Source organism: Carettochelys insculpta, chromosome 5 (assembly GCF_033958435.1).
Source record: "Carettochelys insculpta isolate YL-2023 chromosome 5, ASM3395843v1, whole genome shotgun sequence".
NCBI lineage: Eukaryota > Metazoa > Chordata > Testudines > Carettochelyidae > Carettochelys > Carettochelys insculpta.
The window spans coordinates 16,915,104-16,936,975 of record NC_134141.1 but is presented as its reverse complement, the minus strand read 5'-3'; the positions used below and the strand labels follow the sequence as shown (position 1 = coordinate 16,936,975).

The 21,872-nt window shown below is 42.3% G+C and overlaps 1 long non-coding RNA gene across 1 annotated transcript; it reads right to left on the bottom strand.

Moving 5' to 3' along the window:
* Positions 1 to 3,743: 3,743 nt before the first annotated feature.
* On the bottom strand, positions 3,744 to 19,628 carry LOC142013019 (uncharacterized). Its single transcript, XR_012645525.1, has 3 exons — positions 19,518 to 19,628; positions 13,817 to 13,951; positions 3,744 to 4,218 (listed from the first exon to the last, which is right to left on the bottom strand). It is a non-coding gene; the product is annotated as an uncharacterized LOC142013019 (long non-coding RNA).
* Positions 19,629 to 21,872: the final 2,244 nt, after the last annotated feature.

Below are 21,872 nucleotides of genomic sequence, written 5' to 3'. Positions count from 1 at the left end.
CAAGGTTTCAAGTCATCTAAAATATTCCTTACAAGTGGGTATATGCAACAGTGATAATTGGGACTCATTTGCTGTTATGATCCAATGTTAGTATAGGTTGAAACTCTACCCCAGAACTCCCTCCTCCCGCAAACTCTGTAATCTGGCGTAATTTTAGTTCACCAGACAGCCATTTATCATGGGTGTAACCAAGTTTTATGTGGTCCCATAAATTTGTTTACAGCCACCAGTCCTGGCTGTGAGGTTACTGTGCTGTTATTTAGCTCTAATGTACCCCTAAATGTCTTCTAAGAACCCAGTAAACAGCGGAAGTGGTGGTAATGCTGCTCGACAATATTGACCTCCTGTAGTTGGGCAAATTGTCTCATCTGTCAGTCAGGTCTCAAGGTTGCCAGACAAGACAGGTTCAACATGTATACATTTGCACGTGCCTCATTCTGTGCACAGGTGCACACGATCCACTAGGAACCTCAGTGGCTGTGTGATTGAATAACTGCCCAATTTGCACACTCACATCAGGCTGCTGCAAGCATAAGTTAAATACATAACAAAAGTTTTCAGACTTGGGTGTCTAAAGGTAGACACTTAAATTCATACTTAGACATCTAAATTCCTAGTGAGGCTGACTACCTACTGAGTTCTGAGTCCTCAGGCCAAGTGACTACGATAAGAAGTATAAAAGTTCTACTTGGTATCTCTGACAGTCATGCCAATTAGTTAGGTACTTAAATGTGGACTTCTGCATGTAGCTCTAGATACCCATATTAGGACATTTTGGTCTTAGCCTTTAATTTTTTTCATCAATATGACACAATAACATATGCTGCCTGTAAAATTCATTCTTGTTCACAATTTCCATCAATTGTCATTCAAGTGGTTAAAAATGTAGACTAGGGTCCTGATCCACAAAGATATTTAGGTGCCCAATTCTCATTGAACTAAATGCCTTTGAGGAATTTGGCCTAGGGAGAAAGTAATCAGAACAACTGAGATAATGTTGGAAAGAATTCGATAGTGGTGCGAAACACAGAATGTTGGTAAAAATGACATTTTGTGAACATTGTTTTCTGCCCCACAGCGTTAGAAAATGATATTAATCCTTAGTTTAAAAAAATGATGGACTCATTCCTCCTCCTCACCCCTGACATTGGAACATTTGCACAGAAGCTGAGTCTTAAATTGCTTCTTGTTGATGATTCCATGATGGGCAAGCAAATACCTCTGACCTGCAGCGGGGCTTAATTTAACTGTTTTGCATTTGTTAATGTATTCTCCTTTTTTATATTCTTGTGCAGTGAATAGTTTCCTATTGAGCATCTGATTTAGTTTTGTCTACTTGGATGCCCTTTAGGTAAAGGACACCGATCGGTATTGGAATTAGAAGCATTCTATTCATTTCCCACCTGCCCCAGCAGCCCGAGGAGAAAGGGAAAGAAGAGAGCAAAGAAGCAGAAACTCAAACAAATCTAGATGCAGCAAATTCTCCAGCCGCTGAGCAATGAGGTTTCATACTCTGCTGGAGGACCCATTCATCTTAATCCATCTGGAAAGAGGTCTACTTGCAATATTTCACAATCTAAGTACTTTCTGACAAATCTATTAATTATGCACTCAAACAAATTATTTGCTGCCTGTGGAGAATTGCTACTGGATTTTATTTTGAGCCAGAATCCTGGTTCTTTCCTCTCCCCTGTTAACTCATTGCTGTCACAGTCAGATTAACCTCATTAGATTTTTTTCCCTTAAACTGTAGTTGTTTCAAATCCAGATTTATGCAGGTGAAGCTAAATAGGTACAATAGCTAGGACAACACAGATCCTCGCAAAGGGGAATAAAGGTATGTTCCCTTCTCACCACATGCCATTCTCCTCAATTCAGGGGCTCTGGAGTGGCATTTCAAGCAGAGGAGATGCCTCAATGTCACCCTCCCCAGGTATGCTGCTGTTGTTCATCCCCATCCTCCCTACTGACCCTCCTCTTCCCCTCATGGCTATCCTTACCGCTATCTCAAGATCACGTATACCCATCCTCTTCCAACAGCATCGGTCCTCAAGAGAGCCGCTTTCATCCTTTCCTAAGAGTCTTAGACTCCCCATCACACTCCTAATCTTAACGCCCCCGATGGTGAATGTTGCCTGCAAATGTTGGGTCTCTCCTGCTTTCCAGCAAATCTCTGAAAGTAGATGCTGCAATTTTGTCAGCCAACAGGTGAGGGCCCAGTCTGCTGCAGGCTGGGGCTTTTTACCTATAGCTGTGATCCCACGTGTCAGGTCACAAAGACTCTCAAATTCACTCCCACCTCCATTTGTGATGGAACACCCGAACCAAACCTTAGCAGCAGCAGTGTGACCTCACACATGTAGGGATTCCAAAGATTAATATTTAATTAGAGACACTCAAGTGATGAACTTCTGTGAATATGTCAAGCCAAAATGGGCACCCTACACACATCAGCTCCACAATCAACTGAGCATTCCAACATGCAGTCCTGAGCTAAATTCTGGCCCAATTAACACCTCATGGATTGTCCCTGACTTCAGTGGGATTGTGAGAGGTGTACATCAGGACAGAATATCCTGCCCTATTTCTCTGTGTTCATTGCCCCTCTGGGGTTACTTCTCCACCACAGCTTGGGCAAAAAAAACCCTGACATCAACACAAACATCCAGGGGTTCAGTATTTGACCCCTCATGAATAATAATGTGATCTCACTTGATCTGTGAATCCCGCCAAGACGTAGATCTGGTTCTTGTTAGGCTGAACATTTCTGTTTGTCTTACTCCAAGTGCCAGCGTCCACTTGGCTGTCAGGATAGCAACATGTCTCCTGACATAACAGAAGAGATGTAATTCCAAGCTGTAACAGCAGTAACCTGGCCTGTGCAGACAGAGGAGTAAATTTTCAATATGATGTTCAGGGTTGTATCAATGTGACACTCATGGACCTTACTGAGAATGGTTCAGCTAAATCCCCCTTCAGTGCATTGAAAATTTTACCCTTTTTGACCAGATTTTAGCAACAAGGCACTTCCCTCTTTTGCACAGTAGCATAACACAACATCTGAGGCCTGGAGCTAGTGTGCCAAGGTATAGTTTATAATAAGGCAAAGGTATTTTGGCCTCAAATCCGAATTGGAAAGCTGTGGTACATAGTGCCCAGACAGTGCATGACACTTCTCAAGTTAATGGCACATAGGAAAAAATTATCTCAGCACAAACATCACAGTCATTCTGTCTCTGGCCCTGCTTCTTGAGGAGACATGATGCCCCCTTTCTATTGGGTAATACTTGAGACTCTAAGTATATGGTGAAAAAAAGTACTGGTTTCAATCTCCTTGACCTATCCTCACCCCATTTGCAACACTCTGACTATAACCAATGGCTTGTGATACTTTCCAAACCACTTCAGCAGCAACAGCATATGTTCTGTGCAATTGTCCTTCATTTAGCTAAAACAGATACAGTACTTGATAATTTGTCACCAAATAAATAAATGAGAACGTTAAGTGCATAGATCTATCGTGCTGCTCTGTGGAAGAGGGAATGAATATTCGGTCTTTTTCTGCCATTTATCTGAACTATATAAAACCACTTCAATTCTATTTGGACAGCAGATGGTAATGTCATTTATTCTTGCAAGTTTAATAGGCTTTGGGCAAACTACCTAAGATCAGATCCCATTCTGTAGATCATAGTTTATTTGCAACAAGTCACTGAAAACAATGAAACTTAAGAGAGGGCTAAAAAGGACAAATGCATAATCTCACTTTCTTGAACCTAGTTTATTTTAAATTTCCACATTTTCTCAAACTATAGTAGGTACAAATATGTCTGGCTCCACTATAGGAATCTTACAGTTTATTTCATTACTATTGTTATTAATTCAATTAGATTATGGTAGCTTCCAGAGGCCACATGCAGGATGTTTAGTGGCCTTAGTGAAATGTGATGATGGGCCCCGCAAAGTTCTCAGTGGACTGACATTTATGTAAAAATCCATCACAGTTTGAACTACGGCTGGATGTGTCAGCAGGATGTCTGAGCATATATGGTGAGCTATGTGTACCTTCTCATTCTTGTGATGGGCCTTTCAGGTGCGAGAATAAAGAAGAGTACTTTTTTTTTTTTTTAATACCACATTGACAGTGCTGGAAACTGACGTCCTCTGTATGCCCACAGAACAGCATGGCAAGTGGAACTGATCTTCACAGAAGAAAATCTACATAGAGAGAAAGAAGGAAACCTTGTGATGGAAGATCATTTCCATTCTGTTAAAAGCATATAGATTTTCCACAGAAGTGGTGTTTATGGTGGTTCAAGGAGCCTGCTTACATTTTTAGCAGCCATTCTTTATGGCAGCTGTTTCTGACAAAGTCCCAGCTCTGTTCAAATGCCCAGTGAAGAGTAACATCTTCCATATAATCTGCTAAACTAGGTCTAGATTACAGAAATTTGTCAACAAAAGTTTTTGTTGGAAGAGATCTTTGGACAAAACTTCTGTCGACAGATCGCTGCCAAAATGCCAAGTGAATTGCAAGAGCAATTTACTCTGTCAACAGAGAGTGGCCAGACTGCCCACCTGCTCTCTCAACAAAATGGACACCCAGAAGACAGCAAATAGGGCTCTCCAGTGTTCTGATAGCCCTGTCTATCAATAGACAGCACTCCAGAATGTCCACACCAGTTTTCTGTCAACAGATCTCAGTTGACAGCGGCGTTATGCCTCATGGGGAGCTGGATAAGACAGTCAGCAAAGTGCTGCATTCTGTCGATTTATTGTTGACAGAACATCTTGGAAATCTGGAGGCTCCCTGGGTGTTGTTGACAATACCAGCGTTTTGTCAACAAAGCCCTCTAATGTAGACATAGCCCTACAGTGCTCAGCACAGACTGGTGATGTTGAAATGACCTCTCCTCTCTCTGATCGCTCCTCTTTGTAAATGCAAAGACTTCCTAGTTGTGTTTCAGGCACAAGACAATATTCTTTGTCTCATATGGCCTTACTTCTTGGCTTTCTGCATGCTTGTATATTTCCAGACAATATGTAAAGGCCTTTAGTAGTAACATCATAGAATCATAGAATCACAGGGCTGGAAGGGACCTCAAGAGATCATTGAGTCCAGCCCACTGCTTCAAGCAGGATCAATCCCAACTAAATCATTCCAGACATGACTATGTCAAGCTGAGACTTAAACACCTCTGGGTCTGGAGATTCCATCACTTCTCTAGGTAAAGCACTCCAGTGCTTCACCAACCACCTGCTGAAGTAGTTTTTCCTAATAGCCAACCTACTCCTCTCCTGTAACTTCAGACCATTACTCCTTGTTCTGCCATCTGTCACCACTGAGAACAGTTTCTCTCCATCCTCTTAAAGCACCTCTCCAGGAAGTTGAAGGCTGCTATTAAATCACCCCTCAGTCTTCTCTTCTTCAAACTAAATAAGCCCAAATCCCTCAGCCGCTCCTCATAGGTCATGTGTTGCAGCCTCTTAATCATTTTTGTTGCCCTACTCTGGACCTGCTCCAGCATATCCACATCCTTCCTATACTAGGGGGATCAAAACTGGATGCAATACTCCAGAGGTGGCCTCATCAGTGCTGAACTGAGGGGAACAACAACTTCTCTAGATATGCTCAAAAATGCTCCTTTTAATGCAGCCCAGTATACGGTTAGCCTTCTTAGATACAAGGGCACACTGTTTACTCATATCCAGTCTTTCAGCCAACATAATCCCTAGATCCCTTTCCACTGTACTGCTGCTTAGCCAGTTGGTCCACAGCCTTTAACTATGCTTGGGATTCTTCCATCCCAAGTGCGGGTTCTACACTTCTTCTTGTTGAACCACATCAGATTTCTTTTGGCCCAATCCTCCAATTTATCCAAGTCACTCTGGACCCTATCTCTACCCTCCAATGCATCTACCTCTCCCCCTAGCATGGTGTCATCCGCAAACTTGCTGAGAGTGCAATCCAGTCCCTTATCAAGGCTATTAATAAAGATGTTGAACAACACTGGCCCCAGAACAGAGCCTTGGGGCACTCCACTTGAAAGTGACCACCATCCAGATATTGAGCCATTGATCGCTACCCGTTAGGTGTGACCATCAAGCCAGCTTTCTATCCATCTTATAGTTCATGTATGCAATCCATACTTCCTCAACTTATGAGCAAGAATGTTGTGGGAGACTGTCTTCCCATAAAGAAAGGCAAGAAAAAATTAGGGCCAAAATGTTCCAAGTAGGTTCTGTGACATCTATAAAATGACGTGATATTCACAAGTGCTAGAAACCCACAAATTCTGTTAATGTCAATGGCATTTGCAAAGAGTTTATACTTTTTTGATACAGAGTCCAAATCAGGTTCAAGGATGTGTATCTCCCTTGCAATCACGCCCATAAGCTGTTCCTAATGCTGTCAGTAACCACATCCCCAAGCTCTTCAGTGGGGCAGGACTGAGCTCAAATTTTGCAAAGCTGATTTTTTTTTAAGTTGCTGGGTTTTACCAAAGAAGAAAAGAGAGCCTTCAAATTTGTGTCCCTGGATTGGGACAAAAGAAAGGGACTGCTGGGCAACAGTACAAAAGCATTTCTAAAGAGAAGCTCATTTGATTCAAATGACGCACCATAATCTGTCCAGAGATGATTGTTTAGGGATTTCCTGAATAATGAAGCAAAATGTTTGATTCTGAAACAGAGATAATTTGTTTGAATTATCCACACCACTTAGACACAAAAGGTTTTTTTGGCTTATTAAGGGAACATATGAGTACATATTATGCGCTTTCTACTGCTGAAAGGTTTTTTGTTTGTTTTTAAAGCAAAACCCCAAACAAATTAAAATATTTTGAACGAATGATTCTTCCAACAGGGACACCAATATAAAAGCTGTACCTAGAGATATTTAAAGCAGAATCTGAGGCAAGACCTAAATTCCCATGGATGTTCCATCTGATTCAACTGCTCTTCTCTCAGGCTATGTCTAGACGAGAGGGATTTGTCAGCAAAATGAATGTTTTGTCGACAAAACCCATTCAGCATCCAGGTTCCGAAGGGCACTCTGTCAACAATAAGATGACAGAATACAGCACTTTTTTCAACAGCTGTACTCTACCTGCCACAAGGAAGAATGCCACTGTCAATAGAGATCTGTTGACAAAACATTGGTCTGGAAGTTCTGCAGGGTCATCTATCAACAGAAAAGGCTCCCAGGACTTTGCACAACTCTGTCCACTATGCTTCTGAGTGGCTATTTTGCCAATAGAATGGCTGGGCAGTCCAGCCATTCTCTATCAACAGAGTGGATCGTTCTTTTGATTCGCTCTTGTGGTCTGGCCAGAATCTGTTGTCAGAAGTTTTATCTCACGTTTTCTTCTAATAGAAATGTCTGCTGCCAAATCCCTATAGTCTAGACATAGCCACAGCATGATTGCCATGTGCTTGGTGTAAAGAACTCCCCTCACTCTTGATTGCAAGCATTTTGCCTGCTTGGCAGAGTAACTGGACAATTTGCAAAATCCAGTGGGAATCAATGAGTCAGCACAGTTGTAAATTCAACAATCTGTCTACTGTCTAACTCTTGCCAGGGAGGAAGTAAGAGCAGTTGCCTTATAGTATCAGTACCCACTCTAGGCAGACTGCCAGAGCAGCAGATTACAGTGAAGGGGAATCAAATGTTCCAATATTTTGTTATAAGCAGGGACAAGCAAGGGCTGTGCATGGAGGACAAATGGATTTAGGTATGGGCTTCAGTAACTCCATGATCAACCCTCCATAAGACACTCACATGCCTGTGATTTGTGAGACCCAAAACTTACATGGAAATCTAGGAAGGGTTCCCTGTTCTTTGCAAACTACTCTCACCACAAACTTGAAAAGCCATTACACCAAATGCATCTCGGGGGATACTTATCCATAAAGAGCAACATGTGAGGTATCTACAGGAACTTCTCAACTTTCATAATCATTCTGACAAATGTGTACAGGTAACATAAAGAACAATGAATTCATAGAACAACAAGAATTCTTGTGGCATCTTATAGACTAACAGATATATTGGAGCATAAGCTTTTGTGGGCAAAGACCCGCTTCATCAGATGAATGAGTGGGAGGGTGGTTTCAGAAGGTATTTAAAAAGAGTGGGGTCTCAGAAAAAGGGAGGGCCAGAGCTGACAAGGTGTACTGAGCAAGGTGGAAATGGCCCATTATCAATGGTAGGTATCAAAAGAGGAAAAAACAAGTCAGATCAGACGGGGGATATGAGCCATAGTCAGAGTCTAATGGGGAGATCTTAACACCCAGGGCAGAGAAGCTGCCTTTGTAAGCTGTGAGCCACTCCCAGTCTCTGTTTAATCCTTGGTTAATGGAGTCAAATTTGCAAATTGGAGCTCAGAGATTTCTCTCTCTCCATTTGATTTCTGAAATTTCTTTGTTTCAGGACTGCCACCCTTAAATCTGCTACTGAGTGTCCAGGGAGATTGAAGTGTTCCCCCAAGGGCTTCTGTGCATTACCGTTCTTGATGTCTGATTTATGTCCATTTATTCTTTTCCATAGAGACTGTCCAGTTTGGGAAACGTAAATTGCAGTGGGGCATTGCTGGCACATGATGGCATATATTATATTAGTAGATGTGTACGTAAAGGAGCCCCTGATGGTGTGGTTGATGTTAGGTCCTGTGATGATGTCTCTGGTGTAGATAAGTAAGCAGAGTTTGGCAGTGTGGACCATTGCAGGGGCTGGTTCCAGGCCTAAAGCCACTGGTTTGTGATTTGTAGTGGCTCGCGAGGATTTGTTTAAGGTTGGCAGGCTGTCTGTAGGCAAGGACAGGCCTGCTTCCAAAGGTCTGTGAGAGTGAAAGATTACTGTTCAGGATGGGTTGCAGATTACTGATGAGGTCTTAGAGAGGCCTTAGGTGGGGGCTGTATGTGATGGTCAGTGGTGTTCTCTTGTTTTCCTTGAGAGGCCTGTCTTGTAGCAGGTGGCTTCTGGGTACACATCTTGCTCTGTCAATCTGTTTCCTCACTTCCTTAGGTGGGTATTGTAGTTTGAAGAAAGCTTGGTAAAGGTCTTGTAGATGTTTGTCTCTATTGGATGGATCAGAGCAAATACGGTTGTACCTTAGTGCCTGGCTGTAAACAATGGATCATGTAGTATGCCTGGGATGGTAGCTGGAGGTGTGTAGCTAAGCATAGAGGTCCGTGGGTTTTCGGTATAGGGTGGTATTTATGTGACCGTCTCTTATCTGCACGGTAGTGTCCAGGAAGTGAATCTCTTGTGTGGACTGGTCCAGGCTAAGGTTGATGGTGTGGTGGAAACTGTTGAAATCACGGTGGAACTCTTCAAAAGCCTCCTTCCCATGGGTCCAGATGATGAAGATGTCATCAGTATAGTGCAGGCAAAGGAGGGGCACTATGGGATGAGAACTGAGAAAGCATTGTTCCAGGTCAGCCATAAAAATGTTCGCATACTGTGGGGCCATGCGGGTGCCCATACGAGTGCCACTGATTTGAAGGTATAATTTATCCTCAAATCTGAAACAGCTGTGGGTGAGGACAAAGTCACAAAGCTCCACCACCATTTGTGCCTCGGTCTCATCAGGGATAATGTTCCTAACAGCTCGGAGTCCATCTTCATGTGGGATATTGGTATAAAGGAACTCTACATCCATGGTGTCCAGGATGGTGTTTTCAGGAAGCTCACCAATGGATTGTAGTTTCCTGAGGAAGTCTGTGGTATCTCGTAGAAAGCTGGGGGTGCTGGTAGCGTAGGGTCTAAGTAGAGAGTCCACATATCCACACAATCCTGTGGTGAGGGTGCCAATGTCTGAGATGATGGTGCGTCCGGGATTCCCAGGTTTATGGATCTTGGGTAGCAGGCAGAATAAACCTGGTTTGGGTTCAAGGGGTGTGTCTGTGTAAATCCGTTGCTGTGTTTTTATAGGGAGGGTCTTGAGAAGATGCTGTAGTTTCTTTGCGTATTCCTCAGTGGGATCCTCAGACAGAGGCTTGTAGAACGTGGTATTGGAGAGTTGCCTGGTAGCCTCCTTTTGGTAGTCTGTCCTATTCATGATGACAACAGCACGTCCCTTGTCAGAAACCATGCGTAACTGCCCTCAGGCGGATTGGAACCTTGGACCTCAGGAGTTTAGTGAAGGACCCTCTACCTTTTGAGCTAAAAGCCAACGTCCCCTCAGCTAAGGCTGTGGCAGCAACTCAATCACTCTCTATGTAAGTGGTCTAGGTGCCACTACATGGGACATTGACCCACAGCCAGTAGGTGTGTGGGTTACACAGGTTTTATGGATTTGGGATTAAAAGTAAAGATTAGTTTTGGTAATACGCCATCTGGCAAAAAGGGAGCTGTCAGTCTCTCTCTCTCTCTCTCTCTCACACACACACACACACACAGAGTTTTTATGTATGTGTATTCATATTTATATGCAGATTAATAAAATTATTAAAAATAAATAAAATCCAGCTCTAACAATCATTACAGGCACTTCCTATTTCTCTTATCTCCATGCATAGGACAAGTACAACCAGATCCATTACACTTGAACTTTTCAAACCAAAGCTGTGCACTGAGGCAAAGTGTCTATCTTGCCAAGACAGAGCAAGTCCAGGAGGACTTTTTAAAACCAACACAGGTTAGACAGATAACTGGCTTTAAAGTGACATTTTACCTTCCAGCTGCATATGACAGTGCAAAGTCTCATGACAGTGGGGAACCTTCTATACCCTTCATTCATACCTCAGAACCATAGCATCCTAGGGTTGGAGCAAACCTCATGGACTTGAGGTAACAGTCTTCCCAGGAGTCACCCACCAAACTATACACACTGGTAGCCTATATACTACACATCACTTGCAGACAATATGAATGAAAACTAAATTATTATTAATTGTTAGAACCAAGTTATAACAAGCTGGGACAAAGCCTATCAAAGCAATTACTGCCAATCAAATCCCTGACTGGTAAAGGAACAAATGAAACAGCACCAATAGGAAATGGCTTTTGGAAAAGAGTTTTGGATCCACTGAGCTGAATAATCACTACAAGCGCTGCACTCCATAACTGAATTCTAGCACAGTGACAATTCCCAGGGGTAACTGGGAACAGACATCACCATGATTCAACTGTATTTAAAAGGCAATGAAGGCGGGAGCTTGCCAAGTTTCAGAGCTGCAAAGATGGCATATGAACATCCCCTTGCCAACTTCTGGTAGTGGGCTGGGGCTTCATGGTCTGTGCTCTGACGACACCAGACTGCATGGCAGACCCTTGCCTATAGTCATCAGAAATGTGCCAGCCTTTAAAGAGGCATGTGAAAAAGCTGATGAAAGACCATTATCAGAATAAGTTAATTCTGAACCAGTTGTCAGGATTCATTTATTGGATTAATCATGCGGCTGCTTTATGCAGTTTTATAAATGCTTATGCTTGAATTTCTGCTGCTAAACTACCTGCTTTTTTAGCCAATGGAAAAACATTAATCGCAGGGGAACATTTCCTACTGATATCCAATCTAAGGGCAGGTCTACACTGTTTTCTCCTGTTTTGGTAGTTGAACAGCTGTTCCCATGACCCCGGAGAGCAGACGTAGTGCACTGATGAATAAAAAGTGTTATCTTAAATTTACTCTGATTAGAGAACAGTTCAGAAAATCTTCACTTTAATCCTGATACAGCAGGAGCTTTGGTACATTACTAATTCCAAGGACAGAGTATTGACTTCAGTGTTACTGCTTAGGTCTTTTAAACCAAACATTTACTTAAATTCCTTGCTGAACCTGAATATAGAGGTTTCTGCCATAAAATTTATATCAGCACAGTCCTACTGGTGTGAAAAAAAACAGGTTAGTTCTTTTCTGTCTTTCTTTGTAAAGGGGGCTCTAAAGATGAAAATGCTGATGGTTTAGTGAACCAGTTGAAAATAGGAATGCTGGACTGTTTCCAGAAAGGTCTTTGAGCACCTTGAGAAAGATACTTGGTATGATTTTTAAAGGCACCTAACTTTGAAATCAATGGGCGTTAGGCACTGTGGCGAGGGTTGGCCTGGCCCCAGGGTTCCAGGCCCCTGTTCTCTCCTATGGCCAGGTCACCATTGCCCTTGAGACAGGGGAAGGGGGGGAGATGGTGGTCTGGGGGGAACCCAGGCCCCACCCACTCATTCCAGGTTTCAACCCAGGGACCTGTGTGGCTGCTGGTGGTGGAGGGAGGGCTCCCCTTGTTATGAGCACTGCAGCTCTTCCCTGGGTCACTTCCCCAGATGACTCCTCCCCCCCCGTACCTCCTCCAGGTAATGGCCGTGACAGTAGCAGTAGCAGCAGCCTCTTCCCGCTTCTGGCTTGGCTCCTCCTGTGTGTTCAGCCCGCTTGGCCTTACACCAAATCTCAAGGCCTCCTGGGCAGGACTTTAGCCTCTTGCAGCTGAGCACTCCTCTTCTCCTCTTGGTGCCTCTAGAAAACTCCACTCCACTCCATTCCTTTCGCTTTCTCTCCCACTGCCTACTGGGCAAAGGTTCTTTTAAAAGCAGGCTTAAGTGGGCCCAGCTGGCCCCAAATGACTGAGGGGGGCTTCCTCCCCAATTGCTCACACTGTGCCTGTTTGCCTGCCCTGCTTTTCCCTCTTGTTCTTACCCCCTTCCCAGCCTTCCCTTGTCACAGCACAAAGACATAGTGGAAAAACCCCACTAAGTGCCTAGCTGTATATTTTTGTGCCTGCAAGGATGGGGTGACTATGTCCAGGGTTTACAGGGCCTGGGACAGCCTATGTTCCACAATGCTACCATGAGCCTGTGCAAAGCTACAGCCCAGTCAGGTAGCTCTGGGGAGACCAGGTGCTGAAGGAAGTACTGCCAAGGGGCTGTGTGACAGTACCCTGCAGCCCTCTGATTGGACTGCAGGTGCCCCAAGAAGTTGTTTGAGCAAACACCAGACTTCATGTCAGGCCTGTGTTGACTTCATACTTCACTGCATCATCTGATCGCCTCTCTCTGATCCCAGCCTTTCACCACTTGACTTCAGTTCCAGCTCTTGCTTCTTGAACATCATGCTTTGAATTCCTCTAAACTCTGCTTGTTGACTAACATCTCGGACAGGTGGACCACAACCTCCCTAAGTCAGACTGTCTATGCCTGAGTGCCTTAATATGCCTCAATACCTGTACAAGTCAGGCTCCTTTCACCCGTAAACACACGCACAATGGATCTGCTGAATAGTGCCTCATAGTTTTCAAACCAAACTTGACCAGATGCTATCTGCAAAGGGTAAACTATGTACTTCTCCCCACTTAGATATTTTTTCTGCTTTCTCCTCTGTGTTTCAGGCAGGATTGGATCCTAAAGTGACAATGTACCACAAGAAAGGTGTTCAACTCCTTATTTCTGGGCTGGGCTTGAGATAGAAATGCCAGAAATCCCACTAGGGTTCTGCTCCCATGAAATTTCCAGCCCCGTTTTGCAAATGCAAGAGATTTTCATAACCCACTTGAGCATCTGAAGTCACTGAGCACTGTAGGGGTTTAGCACTTCTAAAAAATCCAGCCCACCATTTAGGGCTTGTCTCCACGCTGCCCTGCAGTTTGGACTACGGGACTGTAAATAACAGAAGGCACCAAAGTTGCACTGAATCCTCTCTGCGTGGATGCCACATATCCCATCTAAATGCTTCCTAGTTCACATTAATGCAGGCAGTTCTAGTAAGATTACGAGGTGACTCAGCAGAAATAACACAGCAGTAAACAGCAAAAGCAATTCTTTATCAGCACAAATCAGCAAGTGTTGCAACAAGGACAATATACACATTGAAATAAATGCCCTAACCTGTATCCCATTCCATTCTCAGCAACTGGGTGTAGAGCTCTCCCTTCACACAGAAATCCTCTGCTGTCTCTCCAGCAGCAGTGTTCTCATTGTCAGAATGTTGACATTAATCTCTCTGTGCTTCAGTCTCACCATCTATAAAACAGGAATAATAGCATCCAGTTTGACAAGGCTCTTCAAGATGGTCAGGAGAAGAGGAAAGATGCTCCAGTTGCCAGAGAGCTAGTCAGAAACCCACATTTAATTCCAAGCTCCACCACAGTCTTCCTGTTGTAGCCCATCAGCTTTTTCATTGATGAGTTCGGCATCTGTAATATGCCAATAATGGCAGTTTGCTTCCTTACAGTGGTGTCGTGAGGATACATATGTATTAAATACTGTGAGGTGCTCAGCTCATAAGGTAATGGGGGCACACGAAAGACTCTAAAAACACCATATAGCCTTGTTCAATGGTCCTTTGTCAGTGCTGTATCTTTCACGTCTGTTTGCCATGTTGCTTTATCTAACTCCTGAGAGTCAGGCTATGGAGTGGGAGGGTTGGATTTCCATTACAATGATTGCATGGTGACTCGCCCATCTAGTCCCACTATTTACCATTACTAGAGTTGGGTGAACTCTGAAGTTCAGGTTATTTGCTACTCTGCATCTTCCATCAGGACATATTAATAAAATATAAGTAAATAATTGTGCATGTAGACAACGTGCAATGAGATGTCAGCCCCCAATGTTTATTAGTATGTATGATAAAGCCTTGGGGCAGCAGACTGAGTAGTGACAGCTACAGAAGATATTACAGCGTGAGAAATCACTATCAACTTATTTTGTATGGAATATACACGGTGCTTTTTTTTTTCTTTTTGGTAATAAAAGGGAAGCTGGTACAGATCACCCCCCACCCACCGCCCCCGCCCCAGACTCATATGACTGGGGCAGCTGGAGGGCTGTGGGGGCTCTGGCTCCCAGACCCATTCTACCGTGGGGCTCAGGGACACCAGCTCCAGCCTCATTCTGAACAAAAAACAACAAATATACATATCACCAGAGTAAAGGTACCATAAAGATTATTACATGGCCCATGCTCACCAAATTTTCAAATTATATTAATTAAATGTCAACAAGTGTGAATAAATGCCCATATAGTGGCACAAATTGAGGTTCAAGTGAACAAAAGTATGTTCTTCCGTTGTTAAGGTTACAATATAACAAACCCGAGTACAGGGAGGCAACTGCATACATTTCTGAGCTCCCATATATGGTACATGAACCACAGATCAATGACCTTCCATGCCACATTTCCAATGTGGGTCCTGACTCATCGGTCCACACAACCTTTTTACAAATACATAACTGACCAGATGCAATAACATTTTGTGTCTAGTTCTGTCCCCCACCCCCAATTGCAAGGGATGTGGATGCAGTGAAGAGGGTCCAGTGGAGGGCAACCAAAATGACTAGGGAGCTGGAGCACATGACCTACAAGGAGAGGCTGAGGGATATGGGCTTATTTAGTTTGCAGAAGAGAATAGTGAGGGGCAATTTGATAGCAACCTTCAGCTTCCTGAAGGGAGGTTTTACAGAGGATGGAGAGAGGCTGTTCTCAGTAGTGACAGATGGCAGAACAAGGAGCAATGGTCTCAAGTTACAGTGGGAGAGGTCTACATTGGATATTAGAAGAACTATTTCACTAGGACGGTGGTGAAGCACTGGAATGGGTTTCCTAAGGAGGTGATGGAATTTCCATCCCAAGAGGGTTTTTAAGTCCCAGCTTGACAAAGTCCTGTCTGGGATGATTTAGTTGGGGTTGATCCTTCTTTGGGGAGGGGGCTGCACTTGATGACCTTCTGAGGTCTCTGCCAGCCTTAGGATTCTATGTTTTCAATGATTCTATGATACGTTTGGAGAGCTCAGAAGCAACTATTATTATTACTCTCAAAGAAGAGGATCGCCTGTCTTACACAACAGCTGTTCTGCTCTTTGCGACCCTGTACATGCCCCCCCAACTCCACTTGTTGTGCACTTCCTTGCATGTTACAGAGCAGCAGTGAGTAGAAGGGTCATTGTACTGAAGCTTGACACTCAAGTGGTTACACTGCACTCGATCCATTTATTTCTTTTGAAAAAGAACTATGAGCAGTCAGCTAGTAAAAATTGATATTTTCAGGTAGCTTTATGCTGACCTCATTCCACTAATAACTTCAAAAATAGCAATCAACTAGAACTTAAAAGGCTGAATACTGACAAACAAAACTGGAGGTACCTACTTATCATACCACAAATAAGCCTTGAAAAGAAATAGCAATAAGACACAATGGCTGTGTCTATACTATCCCTTCCTTTCAGAAGGAGCATGTAAATACAGCCGACAGAAAATGCTAAAGAGGAACTGATATGAATATTCAGTGCTTTGTTGGCATAATGGCAGCCACTCACCACATTGAAAGTGTTGACTTTGAAATGCAAAATATCTGTGTAGATGGGGTTCCCTGAAAAGCACCTTCTTCCGAATTTGTTTTGATTTATTTTAGGAAGAAGGGTGCTTACAAAAGCAGGGCTTCCTTTCGAAGGCACCTCGTCTACATGGCTACTTTGAATTTCAAAAGCAGCACTTTCAAGGTGGCAAGTGGGTGCCATTATGCAAATGAGGCACTAAATATTCATATCAGTGCTTCATTAGCATTTTCAATCAACTGCATTTATATGCCCCATCTGAAAGGGAGGGGTAGTGTAGATACAGCCGCAGATAATGGCACTGCAGAGGAAAAATACTTTTGCCCAATGCTGTTGGGATAATTGGAATTATTGGATTAAATTTTCCCACAATGTAATTTCATGCGTAGCAAGGAAACTTGTTTGAGGCAGGCTTTATAACTTTTCTACATTAACCTAGTTGTTAAAGACTAGAAAAATTTTCAAAACTATTCTATCTTAACTGAGTTGCACAAGCTGTGAGCTTACTCTGATATATATTTGCCACATCATTTTGATGAATGATATAACAGGTTTAGTTGAGGCATGAAGAACTCATACTTGGTGTTACAAAAGAATTAGTCCATATTTTGGAGAGCTGAATTAATGCAATGTAAATATGCTGTCAATCTAGATGTAACAAAACAGAACCCCACCCCATAACCTTTATTCAATTAAGCATTGCCCTAAACAACTATAGTAGTACAGGTGGCTGAAAAATTCAAAATTTTGAAGTCATTTCAATTTTGCAGGGTTAAAAGTGGACACCTGTTTTTTATAAAGTTTTGCAAAATGTTTGTGTGCAATTAAGTGTTTGAAATTCAGAATTTCCTGTGCTTTCTCCACTTTATGCCCCTTGTGCCATACTGAGTGTATGTTCGTTAGTTGGTTTTACTAACTGGTCTTTTCTAAACTTCTTGAACCTTTACTAAGCTACAGAACAGCAGCATCACAAAGTTTAGGACAAAGTTTCATTTCTCTCCTTACAACCTGAAAATCTGAAAAGTTAGACAGTGGCAAAAGGCAAAATGAATAAAAGAAAACTGAAAAAGAGAAAAACCTGACTTGAAAAACCATAGGTATAATTCATACTCCTACATTCAGTGGCAAAATAAAAAAAAGAAAAAAGAAAATGGGGCTGCCAGAAGGCGAATAATTAAATTTCAAGATTGTCATTTTCAGTGAAAAAGTGAAAATTTTTGGAAAGAAAAACTTCTTACAAAAGTTTCTGGTTTCAGGGGAAAAAAACCTTGTTTTCCACTGAAAACTTTGAACAAGTTCTACTAAGTCTTATCCAGTGAAAACCAGAACCCACAAGGCCACTTACAGGGAATTCCACTTACACCCAGGTGTAAGGTGGCTAATCATATCAGTGCAGAGGACTGTTCCAAGACCTAACGCATCAGAGAAGCCCCATGTGAGCTGGATCTTACCCTACATCCACTGAAGTCAATGATAAAGCACATTGACTTCAATAGTACAGGATCACACCCATGAAAAGGAAGATCTAGTGACAGTGCTCTGAGAAAAATTGACTTTTTGTTCACTTAGCCACCATTAACTGGAAGCAAAAACACCTGGAGCTCTGTATAGGCATACTCAATAGCTGCAGTTTTGTTAATAAACACCTTCAAATGTAAAAATTAAAATACCTAATTAAATAGGCAAAACCACTAATAGCTGGCCTTAAATGTGGTTGCTTTTAATAATGAGGTTTTGTTGTTATCACTAGGAGCAGTTTGCTGATGGTAGGAAATTTGTTGTTTGTGAGGGGTTACTATAAATCATGTAGTTTATTTTTCCCTACATTGTTTTTTACGGACCAGTAAGTCAAAAGCCTTAAGAACCAGCAGACAACACAGTGGCTAACCCTGCAAGAAACCGGGAGAGAGAGTTTTGGGTCAGGGTATAGGCTGAGAAAAGCATTGCTGGAGCTGTGGACAAAAAAAGCTATTTTCTCTATCTTCCCCGCTCTTTGTATTCTCTTTGTAAATGAGTGAACTCAATCAAAGAACTACCTATCACCAATTTCTCCTCCTAATTGGAACCTTCTAGACCCTGAGTTTTTGGCTAGCTGTTCAGGTCAAAAAGGGGTAGCAATATAGATAAAAATTATCAGATTAGGCACAAGATTTACTCTCTGCTTTTCATAGCAAAACAATATATTCCTCCCCACACAAGTGAAATAACCTAGTGGCCACTCTGAAAAGACTGATGTTTAAGTGGAAAAATTAGGTCTTTGGTGGATTCCTTCATTTTTCCTGTATATTAAAGGCTTCCCTGTTCTCTTTGGCTCCAACCCCAGTTACTGTGTGTGTCCACTTGCTGCAGGGACATATTTAATACCAAAAGAAACCACTTTATTATACCCTGTGCAAGCTGTCAAGACAAAAAAAATATTTCTGACATATCCAGGATGCTAATAAGATTCACTCGATTAGCAGTCCCCATGGGATGAATTTCCAGATGAACTCAAGCGTCCGCTCCTTTTATGGTTGACATTAAACATTTCATGGAAAAAATAATGACTGTCTCCTTGCTCTTCTACCCCCTTCAGAAATGGAAAGCAGTTTGGATCTGGGCAAGAAATAGTGTACAATTGGCATAGAAGGGAAGAGAAAGAAAACTTGCCCTGAAAAATGCGTTTGTGCAGCCGCTCAAGGTTTTAATCATGTGAAGGTCATCCACATAGCTGAGATTTTATTTTTATCTCTTCTCCAGCATATTTAGATTTGGCTGGTATTCCTGCCTATCTTTCCCAGCTCTGCAGTGCATATTCTGAAATGGAAATGGTTATGTAAAGAAGACAAGCAAGGAAAAGCAAGCAGATGAGAACCCGAAGGAATTCAGTATTTCTACACATTTCTCTGCTCTTCCCTGGGTGAACTCCCAGAGGACTCCATTCTAAGTAGATGTTTGGATCTTTATAGTGCTTTCTCAAGTTCTTTCAGCTGGGATGATTTATCCTCCTGATAACTTAATTTTTATTAGATCATGGGAGCAGAGTCTGTAAATCTAAAGACACTTACAAAGGGAAAATTTTCTAAGCACCTATCAGATGCATCTACTGGGGGGCAGGGGGAGATAAAACTTGAAAAAGAAAAGGAATTTTGTTGTACAGCTTGCTTATCTCCTGATGTAAAATATTCATGAATTCTGCCACTACTGTACAGTACATTAGATACAATCAAAAGCTCTTATACAGAGTAGAAATCATTGAAAAGAGTCTTGTTACCTTACAATACCCCAAAGCAAATCCATGAAATCTGCATAGCAATGCATTGTCTTTCACTGAAATAACCTTACTATCCACAGCACTGGAAGAGAAAGAATGGTCTGCGTTTTCTGTAATAATAGTCTTAACAGGAGGCCACACCTCTGAGTTTATTTTAGCATGTTGTGTGTGGCATTCACACACATTCTCAAAGCCTGGATAAAATTTGAAGTCACATTTTGCTATGAGATAGTGGGTACATCTTATGTAACATTTTAAACACCACAAAAAGAAAATTCCAAAGAAAAACCAGAATACACCCAACAGGCCTGATCAAGCTCCATGCATGCAGGACTTTGCGGAATCAAATTCATGGTTCTTGCTGCTGCTATTTTGAATAGGATACATGCTATGCTCACCAGTAAGGTTCCCTTCTCAATACATAACATGTCAGAGGTGCCACAAAGCATGTGACACATGCAGATCTTACCTGAGGTGCTGTGTACAGTATTCTGGGGTATGGTTACCACGGAAAACCCACCGAACAGTAGCTGCGAACAAAAGGTAAAGTAAGGAGAAAGAGAGAGGGGTTAACTGTTTTTGCCTTAAATGTCAGTAAAATTTTTGCTTCAGAAAAGCATCTGGCTCTTATATCAGCTCAACTAGTTTTAGAAAACCCTCCTACAAATGGATGGTAAGAAACCAGAGACCAGGATGGCTCTTTCAGAGCTCTAAACTGGAGGAAAAACTGCTCTAGACCCCTTTGAAACATGGGGCCCCGATGCAACTGCCTCCTTTGCCCTACCCACCATTGGCTGGCCTGGTCCCACGAGGGTGATAATAATATACACAATATTCAAAGATTCTGGACAACTGTGCCCAGAGAAGTAATAGCATTTTACTCTAGCATTTAAAATATGTATGTGCAAAAAGAAAACACCAGATATTTTCTCAATACTATGTTGTGCTATTTACATCACCTGGAAGTTTTAGAGTATCCACAGACTTTGAACCAGACCCCGGGCTGGTATAAATTGCAAAAATTAAATTTATTTGCACCACCAGATGAGAATCTGGCCCCTTGTTTATATTTTATTTGGCAATTCGCCTAATTTAAATTAGCTTATCTTGTGCGACAGTAAATCATTTAAACTCCTATGTAAAATGCTGGGCTGTCACAGTAAGTGATTTTCAAGTCTCCTGTGCACCAATACTGTCTCCTAAATGTGTTTGTATGGCATTTCCAATACTTATGAAATAGGCAACACCACACATTCTTCTATCAGATACTATGGGGTGACCAAGGATGACTATTAATCTCTAATTGTGCCATAACTGCATGAACTGGAACTAAAGTTAGATCACAGAGCCAAACTGCAATGCATTTCAAAGATTAGCTGTGTGAATGTCAGCTAGTTGTGTGAGAAGAACGCAGACATGCATCCAGCTGGCCTTTAGGAAAAGGAAAGTCACTCAGTAGCTACATATGCCTGTGGTCACCTTCCACGTGGGCCACTGCAGTGCAGTATAAGCACAAAGCTATCAGCCTTTAGAAAATTCCAGACAGTGCAGAGTCCTGAATCATTTCTGCATGGAGAACACAAGCTCTCCTCTGCTCATTATACTGACTTCCAACAATATATAGTCAGATTCAAGGTCTTGGTTGTTATCTTCAATGCAGCCCATGACATAGGCCCAAAGGCGCCTGGATGAGGATTTTGGTCAACCGTTCTGCTCCTGAGAACAATGGAATCTTTTACCACACAGGGAAACTTATCTGTTCAGGAAACATAGCTTTCTTAGGGTCCAGTCCAATACTCTGGAACAAATGCCCACAAAAACTAAGCCCACTACACACTTCCTTAACATGCTCTCCCCATGCAAGAAACCTTCTTCATTCTCGCTTTCTCCAACATAAACACGAACATGTTGATTAGTAACAGAGAGTAAGCCATGCTAGGCTATATATTATCAAAACAAAAAAGCAGTAAAGTAGCACTTTAAAGACTTACAAAATAATTTATTAGATGAGCTTTCATGGGACAGACCCACTTCGGGTCCGTCCCACAAAAGCTCACCTAAATTATTTTGTTAGTCTTCAAAGTGCTATTTTACTGCTTTTTTGTTTTAAACACCAATGTGTACATTTGAAAAAACAAACAAACACACAAATCCTTCCCAAACCAAACCATTCCTCTGCACTCGCAGTTCTCCCTTGGGAAGGGGGAAGGGCTAAGAGAAGGAACGAACTACACCTGACATCTGGTGATCACTCCACTTAACACACTACTGAACGGCACTCTGTTGCCATGCCCAGGAAAATAGATTCATACAGAAAAGAATAAGTTACGTTATCACAAACGAGAGTAGAAGTGA